Source organism: Carlito syrichta, unplaced genomic scaffold (genome assembly GCF_000164805.1).
Source record: "Carlito syrichta isolate Samal-C Ts95f unplaced genomic scaffold, Tarsius_syrichta-2.0.1 Scaffold312225, whole genome shotgun sequence".
Classification (NCBI taxonomy): domain Eukaryota; kingdom Metazoa; phylum Chordata; class Mammalia; order Primates; family Tarsiidae; genus Carlito; species Carlito syrichta.
Window position 1 is genome coordinate 96,673 of NW_007256321.1, and position 9,669 is coordinate 106,341.

Genomic DNA, 9,669 nt, shown 5'->3' on the forward strand with positions numbered 1-9,669 from the left:
CGCCATCTTGACCCCGCCGAGCGTGACTGCCCCGGCTGGGGGGCGTGGGCGGCGCGGAGCGGCTGTGTCTGGCTGCGGTGGACACGTTCGCGACGCTTCCCGGGACTTCGCTTAATTTACTACCTGTCGTTACCGCTCTGTTTCTCGTCTGCAGGAGCTGCCTGCAGGCTTATAGTTACACGTCGCTGCCACCCAGGCAGGAAGCCCAGTCTCCCGGCCCCTCACTCAAGCGTTGGGCGTAGGTAGCTCAGGCATTAAACAGGGATGGAATCTAGGAACTCAATGCATGGTTGCCTGCGTCTTTTTGAATCACTTATAAAATGTGCGCAATATAACCCAAGCCTAGTGGATTCCGGGAATGAGGAGTTGGGCAAGAGCAACTTCCTGTGGGCTGATGCAAAAGGTTGGGAAGCTGGGATAATCAAGAAAACAAGAAGAAAGGGTAAAGTAAGAGAAGGCAGTTGGGAGGGAGGAAAGTGTACGGATCCAGAGAGGGTCAGGGGGAAAGAGAACTGAAGGTTTGCTGGGTTTGACTTTATGGAAACGGGTTTCTTTTTGAATGAATGATGTACTGGGTTGAGGGCTTTGACATGTTGATTGATGGGACTAGGTGCAAGGACCTAGTACAGACCTTTTGAGAAGTGGTTAAAATTAGAGTTATTTCCCGGTTTCCCTAAGGATGATCCTGCTACGTTACAGCTACTTTGCTATCACCGGTAACCATTCTTACTTTCTCTTCGGGGAAGGGCAAACATCCATGTTTCCTACGTCTTTGGACTCTCGCGATTCCTGCACATAGTGATCTATGTAAGCAGTTATTTTAAACACTGTGGAAAAGGAGCGGGGGAAATATACTAATTACACGAATTGTATTTTTCCCTAAAGAAATACCATTTCCAGTAGTTAAAATTAGTTCGAGTCCAAACATAGTTTTCAAGATGAAACCCCTTACACCATAATCATTATAAAACAAAAATTATAATAGTAATTCACCAACATCCAACACACTCTTTTAGGAAGGGTTGGAGAAGAATGTGTGTAAATACAGTTGTTTGAAAACAGTTGCAAAAAATACCCCTTTACCCACATTAGCCCTCTACTTCCTATTCAAAACTAATAAGGACTGGGGTAAAGGTGTGGAAAATTGTTGATTTTGGAGTTGTAAAGCGTGAAGAAAGCAAAAATACCTCTTTCAGGTTTTCATTCTAAAACGATGACACTAAATTCTCTACAGTCCCAGAGTTGGTTTTATAGGGTTAGTAGAATCAAGAAATAACCGAGGTCACCATGATTCTCAGGCTTGAGGAAGGATTTCCTGTGAAAATATAGGGCTAAGAAGGACAGAAATAGGGGGTCATAATTCTTATGGCTGTGTGTTATGAGTTTTTAACTGGCTACAAAGATGAGTCTAGAGAATTTAAGATAAATATGTGATGTATGAGATCGGACATAACCAACCATTGCAAATGCAGTAGCTTAGAACACAACTCCATATACTATCAGCTGTGGCAGCTCAATGTTGCCACCTAAGTCTGTAATATGAAGGCTTATTCACTCACATGTCTGGTAGTTGATGCTGGCTGTTATCTGGGAACTCATCCATATGGGGTCTCTCCATGTGGCTGTTTGGCTTCCTCACAGCCTGGCATCTATGTTCCAAGAGTAAGCATTTCAAGAGAGACAGAATCCCAAGAGGACCAGGCAGAAGATGCACTGACTTTTTTGGGGGGTGGGGAGGGCAGGTAGTCAAGTGAAGCAGTGGGAGTTCAGAAGGAACAAAGAAATCTGTAACTGTTTGTGATCAATTAGTTGTAAACACCACTACACTTGGACCAACTTGCATTGACTTTTATGACCTAATCTCAAAAGTCATATAGAATCACTTCCATTGTACTCTGTTGAAGCAGTCACAAAATCACATGAAGGGGTTAGAGACAAAGACTGCACCTCTCAATGGAAGGGGTGTTAGTCACGTTGTTAGAAGAACTTGTAGAATGAGAAAGTATTGCTCTCATTTAAGTAAAACATAATCTGCCATTATATCTATTTTCCTTTTGTCAAAAAATATATCAAAAATTCCATTTCAATTTTTTTTCTGGAATTAAACCTGAGCAGGTCAAAAACCACATAAATTACAGTCTATTTCAAGTATTTACCATGTACAGATGTTGTCTTTGTCTATAGTAGTTGGACTGCTGTAACAAAATACTGTACACTGGGCAGACTATAAACAAATTTATTTCTCATAGTTCTGAAGGCTGGGAAGTCCAAGATCAAGGCATAGCAGATTCTGTGCCTGGTGAGGGCCCACTCTTTGATCCATGGATGGTACCTTCTGTCTGTCTCTTCACATGATCAAAGGGTGCCTTTTTTTTAGTAAGCCCCCTCCTTTTATTTTATTTATTTTTTTAGAGATAGGAGTCTTACTATGCTGCCCAGGCTGGCCTTGGGCTCAAGTGATCCTCCCACCTCAATCTCCTGAGTATCTGGGTCTACAGGTACATGCCACCATGCCCAGCTCCTATTTGTGCCTCTTTTATAAGAACACTAATCTCATCCATGAGGGCAGAGCCCTCATGACCTAACCAGCTCCCAAAGGTCCCATATTTTAATACCATCATATTGGTGATGAGATTTCAACATATGAATGTGAGGGTGGGGGGAGACAAACATTCAGACCTTAGCAAGTGTTATGTTGATATGAGTTGGCCAGTATTAGTGCCTGGCAGCAATCAGGTATACAGCCATAGCTGAAGGCAGATGCTTAGAATCACCAACCTACACATTTATGTGCTAGCTAACTTTTATCCAAAACCTTCTAAAGCTACAGTAAAAACAGATAATGAAAAATGGAATAGAGCAAAAAAATAGGCCACCTCTGCCTCCAGATAATGCTGTTACAAGTAATTTTTTCTCACAATCCTCTCCATTATGAATGCCTATAAGAAGACATCCTCCCAACTTATAAACACCTTGTGTTCCCAAAGTTTTAAAGTTAGTTGTTGTGTTGGTTAATTTTATGTGTCAACATGACTAAGTTAATAAATGCCCAAATAGCTGGTAAAGCATTATTTCTGGGTGTGTTTGTGAGGGTGTTTCTGGAAGAGGTTAGCATTTGAATCAGTAGACCAAGTGAAAGAGATCCAGTCTCACCAACGTAGTAGGCAACATCCAATTCATTGAGAGCCTGTTGGAATAAAACAAAAAGAGGAAGGGTGAATTTGCTCTCTCCTTTAAGCAGGACATCCATCTTTTCCTTCCCTTTGGACATCAGAGCTCCTGACTCTCTAGTCTTCAGACTCCAGGATTTGCACCAATGCCCAGCCCACCCCCACCCTGTTCTCAAGCCTTCAGATTCAGACTGAATTACACCACAAGCTTTTCTAGGTCTCCAACTCTCACAGACAGCATATCTTGGGACTTCTTGGCTTCCATAATTGCATGAGCCAATTCCTGCAATGAATCTCTTCTTTTATATAAATATCTATCTATCTATCTATCTATCTATCTATCTATCTATCTATATCCTATTGGTCCTTTTTTATCTGGAGAACCTTGATTAATACTGTTGTTTAGCACTCAGGATCCATTTCCTTATAGAAATTAATAATAAACATAGTGATAGGGTTCCTAGACAGAGTTGGGGCAGAAAAAGGGAGTGAAAGGTTCTGGGAATTAAGGACCCCCAGAGGATCCTACTCAATCTGTAGGTCTCTTCAAAGTCCTGCCTCTTTCTGTCGCCACAGCATTTACTGAAGTTAGTCTTCCTGCATGTGCCAGTAGTTTATTTGTTTAACAAATGTTAAGGCCCTGTGTTGGGAAGGCAATTAGGAATACAGTAATCTGGAATATATCAGAATTTCACAGCTTTCCCCAGTCACCTGTTTCTAAATTAATCATATACCTGCTGAGATTTACTTCAGGAGTTTTCTTCTTGCAACCATGGTGTAATGGTTAATTTTGTAATGGTTAATTTTACATGTCAACTTGTCTGCCATGAGGTGCCTAAATATTTGGTCAAGCATTATTCTAGCTATGTCTGCAAGACTCTGGATGAGATTAACATTTGAGTGGGTAGATTGAATGGAACAGATTGTCCTTCCCCATGTGGGTGGGCCTTATCCAATCAGGTGAAGACCTGAGTAGAACAAAAAGGCTGAGTAGAGGGGATTCCCTCTGCCTGACTGCTTTTAAGCTGGGACATTGACTTTTTCCTGCCTTTGGACTCAGACTGAAACATCAACTCTTTCTGATTCTTAAGCCTTTTGGCTTTTGAACTGAAACTACATCATTGGCTCTCCTGGTTCTCGGGCCTTTGAACTGGAGCTACACCATCAGCTCTCCAGAATCTCCAGTTAGACAACTACAGATCTTAGGAGTTGTCAGCCTCCATAATTGCATGAGCCAATATTTTAAAATAATAAATATCTTTCCGTAAACTAGTAAACAGAACCTTACTAGTTGTTTCTCTGGAGAACACTGAGTAATACCGTAGGTAATTTTCTTAAGCCATTTTTTTCTCTTATACTTTTGAGGTGTAGTAATAAGCAAAATCATATCAAAACTAATAAGTATTTTTCCAAAAAGTACTGGTGAGTAAGCTTGTATAGGTGATAACTCATTTCCTTTTTTTACCATTTGTGTTCAGATGAATTCCCAGATTCCAACTTTCTAAAACATTTATTGAAGAACAGGAAGGGGGCTGGGTAAGGGGAAGAAGAGATAGAATAGGATTTAGGACAAATTGCAAAGACCAGGTTTTATTTTCCCTTCCTTCTTCCCTCTTACCACTGAAGGTCTCCTCCTCCCTCCTGTCCCCTACAGAACACACTCATGTGCCCCTATGTGGCCTCTTACTGAAGGGGGGGGAAAGGGAAAAGCTGGAAAAATGAAAGTATTTTTGTGTTGGTAAGCCCAAGCAGCAAGATGCTGAGAAAAGAGAAGTTCTTATGGCCTCTGGCTACCCATCTGGAATAAGTGGTTCTATTTCCAAATGACTATTTCCATGCCTATATAAAAAGACATAGATAATGCAGGTTATTATGTAGACATTACTTATGTTCAGCAAGAGCTCATCCTCTACTTCTTCAAGCCATGCAGAAGACTATATTTCTCTGCTGCCCTTGCAGGTGGGCAGGGCCATGTGACTATTATGACTAATAAAATATGAGCAAAAGTGACAAGTCATTTGTGGGCTGAGGTGGTGAAAAGCTGTGATTGTCAAGTCTCTCTTCTGCTCTGCCATTGTGATTGTGGAAGGAGATTCATATTGAAATGGAAGAACCAAAGACTGAAGTAGCCTATATCTCTGAGTCATCATATGGGAGGGCAGATGCCCTGCAGAGCCACCTAGACTCACAACAAATTTTGTATGAGCAAGAAATAAACTTTTATTGTACTAAGCAACCAAGATTTTCGGAGTTGCTCATTATCACAGCATAATCTACCCTATCTTGGCAGATACAGTTATGAAAAGTGGAGCTTGCATATTTAAGAGAGCACAGATTCTATTTTATTTCTGGGGAATGGAAGGTATTAAGTCACAACTTTAAAAAATCTCTGTGTACATTGGTAGTGGCAATAAGGATATCCTAGGTCCTTGTAAAATGAAAGTGGTAGCTGATAATAGAGCCTCTGGGCATCTTTGAATTGAACTATTGGGATTTTCATGTCCAAAAAATAATAGATTTCTGATAAACTTACATTGTTTAAACAGCTTTTTGGAGAGTACTTAAGCTTAGTGTAGGCAATAACCCATTTATCTTTTCTTGAAACCTGTATTGTCTCTTTACACAGGCAAACCAACTAACTACCTCAAGATTAAATAATCTAGTTTCAGGTGGGGAGGTGGAGAAGAAAAATGGTAGTGTCAGTTGGACCAGGGATTAAATGCCCGCTCTATCATTCCAATAGTGTTCAAGTAACACTGGCTACCTGACTCTCTAAACTTGGTTTTCTCCTCTATAAAACAGAAATTAAAAACACCTATTTTGCAAGGCTGTTCTGAGGACAATAAAATATTGAATCAATAAAAACCTCTGACAGTGTCTGGCATATTGTAGGACATCAATAAAGGATCACTACATAAGATCAATTCCTATTCACTGATATTAAAAGAAAACAAATAACAAAGGGAAAAAAATCATCTTCCAATATTTAAAACAATTTACTCCCTGCAGATTTAAATAAAATATTGCTTAAGAAGTTTTGTGTTTCAAAAAAAAAAAAGCATTTATTTTGCAATTAGCAAAAAACAGAGTGACTTTTTGGGAAATTTTGCTTGAACATTTAGAAGTCCAGAATTTAGCCTTTACATCATTGGGTTAAACATGTTTACTTTTTATGGTTCTTAGTTTATGGTATGTTAAATTACCATTAAAGCAATTATCTATTTAAAAATATACTAATAAAGTCCTTCATGTATTCCAAATTATGTGGATTGGGAAATGGTTTTCTACTGATATGAATATATCTCCTAATTCAGTTTTCCAGTTTCTAATAGCCCTTACAGCTACAGACTTGCTATTAAATTCATCAAGAATACCTAGGAAGGAGGAAGTTAAATACCCCTTCTCTCCCCTCCTCAGGAAGCCTCAATAGTCACATACACACAGACACATGCACATACATGAGCATAATACATTGATTTTTAGTAGCAAATATGCCATACAAAAATATCCATGAGTATTATCACCTTCAAAGGAGTCACCTTAGCTATTTAGCTGTTGAAGAATATCATGATCTATCAACACCTTTTTAAGAATCCTCTTTTATAGTTAACTTCAGAAGCTAGCATGATCTTCCCTGTATCCCTGATCATAATAAATATGTCCTTTAAGAATAAATTTGATTTTTTTTAAGAGTCAAAAGTTATCTAGAACCAATTCTGGTGACTTAAGCAATCAAGGCAGTAATAGCTTCTTTAGTAAAAAATGAGATATGGCTATAAAATACCATGACTCATAGTCTGACTTGGAAGTAATGGCACAGCTTTGGAATAAAAGAATATACTTATTCCAAAACATAAAGGGCAAGATTCATTTGGGTACATAAATATATCAGTGTACACAAATACCCACAAAGTGAGCAAAAGTTACTAAGCAGTTTTTATTTCATGCTTTGTTGAGCAGCAGGAACAGTTACCCCTCCTGCTCCTAGCTGCCAGGCCACATGGTGCGGCAGGAGTAAATGCCTTTACCTCCCAGAAGAAGAGGAAAAAGGAGGGCTGGAAAAGTGTTCAAGGAAGTAATGACTGAAAACATCCTATATTTGGAAAAATCATAAGCCTAGGACAAAGTAAACTCTAAACAGGATAAATCCAATGAAATTCACACCAAGATGCATCATATAGTCAAACTTCTGAAAACTAAGACATAGAAAAAAATATTTTGAAAGTTGCCGAAGAGAAGTGCCACATTACTTATAGGGGAGAAACAATCTGAATGACAAGCAGATTTCTCACTGAAACCATGTTGGTCAAAAAAAGTTGACATAACATTTTTCAAGTATTGAGAGAAAAGAATTGCTGACCCAGAATTCTATATTCAGTGAAAATATCCTTCAAGAATGAAAGAGAAGCAGATTGTAGTTTTAAAATATGGAAGACAATTACCAAAATCTGAGACTTTTCCTTGGGAAGTCAAGGACCAGCAGCAAGACCAGGAGATGTAGCCTAGGGGAGCAGGGAAGGCACAGGGAAGTAAAGACTCTTCCTTAAAGACTCTTGTATCTGGCTTCTTTCAGTATAATTATTTTGAGATCTGTCTATGTCACTGCTCTATATATAGTATTTTTATTGCTGAATAGTATTTCATTGTATTGATATACCTCAATTTGTTTATATTCAATATATCCATCACCTGTTGATTAGCATTTGGTTTGTTTTCAGTTTAGGGATATTACAAATTTAGGTGCTATGAACATTCATATACAAGTCTTTGCATGGATGTATGTTTTCACTTCCCTGGGGTAAATACCTAGAAGTGGAATTGTATTATATAATAGGTGTATGCTTAACTTTTTATTTTCTTTTTTAGATAGGATCTTCCTCTGTCACTCAGGAGTGCAGTGGTACATGATCATACTTCACTGCAGTCTCGAACTCCTGGGCTCAAGCAATTCTTCTTCCTCAGTCTCCTATGTAATTAGGACCACAGGCATGCATCACCAAGCTAATTTTTAAACCTTTTTGTAGAGATGGGGTCTTGCTATATTGCCCGGGCTGGTCTCAAACTCCTGACCTCAAGTGATCATCCATCCACTTTGACCATCCAAAACACAGGGATTATAGTGAGGGTATATGCTTAACTTTTTTTTTAATAGAGGTGTGGGGTACAAGTCAGGATTACCTATGCAATGCTCAACTTTTTAACCAAAACTGGATAATAGGCCTAAATGTAGAACGCATAGGAGAAAATCTTTGTGACCTTGGATTAGGCAAAGAGTTCTGAGATATGACTATAAAACATAATTCATAAAAGAAAAAATTGATTTTGAATTTCCTCTAAAGCAAGAACTATGCTCTTTGAAAAACACTGTTAAGAGAATAAAAAGGTAAACCACAAACTGGGGGAAAATCTTTGCCTATCACATGTCTTATAAAAGACTTATCTCCAGAATACATAAATGAGTCTCAAAACTTAATAAGAAAATAAAAAAACTTAGTTTTTAAAATGGACCAAAGATTCAAACAGACAGATACATGAATGGCAAATAAGCACATGAAAAGGTGCTCAACATCATTAGTCATTAGGAAAATGCAAGACACACTGAGATACTATTATGCACCTATTACAAAATTTAACATTCAAAAGGTAGACAATACCAATTGCTGGCAAGGATGTGGAACATCTGGAACTCTCATAAACTAGTGAGAATAATAAAATGGCACAACCACTTTGGAAAACAGTTTGGAAGTTTCTTATTTTTTGTTTTGAAATTTTGACTTTAGAATAATTTCCAACTTAAATAGAAGTTGCAAGTATCACTCAGAGAACTCTCAGATATCCTTCATCTAAATTCCCCTATAGTCAACATTCTACATTTGACTTATCTCTCTTTTTTCCCCTGAATCATTTGGAAACTGACTATATATTCAATACGCTATTGCCCCTTAATACTGCATTGGAAGTTTCTTTTCTACATGAACTGAACATACTACAAGCATAAATTCAGGAAATTTACATTGATATAATACTGCCAACTAATCCACAGACTCCCTGTAAATTTTGCTGATTGTTTTGATTATATCCTTTATAGGTCCAGCATCTAGTATAGGTTCTGTTTTAGACAAATGGAAACATTTAGACATAGTTTGGGTATTAAGTGATGTTAAGAGATTGTTTTTAAGGTACAAGGATTATTACATTTTTAAGGTACAAGGTGGTGTGTTGGTTCTTTTTCTGTTAGAGATATGTACTTAAGTATTTATAGGGAAAAGTAATATGATTTGTTGTTGTTTTTAGAAACAGAGTCTCACTCTGTCACCCAGGCTGCAGTGCAGTGGTACTCCCTGCAGCCTCCAACTCCTGGGCTCAAAGGATCCTCCTCTCTCAGCCCTCCAAGTAGCTAGGACTATAGGCACGAGCCATCACACCTGGCTAATTTTTATTTTATTTTTTTTGTAGAGAGACAGGGTCTCACTATGTTGCCCAGGCTGGTCTTTGACCC

At 38.4% G+C, this 9,669-nt stretch overlaps 1 protein-coding gene across 1 annotated transcript in view; it reads left to right on the plus strand.

Moving 5' to 3' along the window:
- Positions 1-9,669, plus strand: part of EIF2AK4 (eukaryotic translation initiation factor 2 alpha kinase 4) — a 122,335-nt gene that overhangs the window by 401 nt on the left and 112,265 nt on the right. The window lies entirely within an intron of this gene.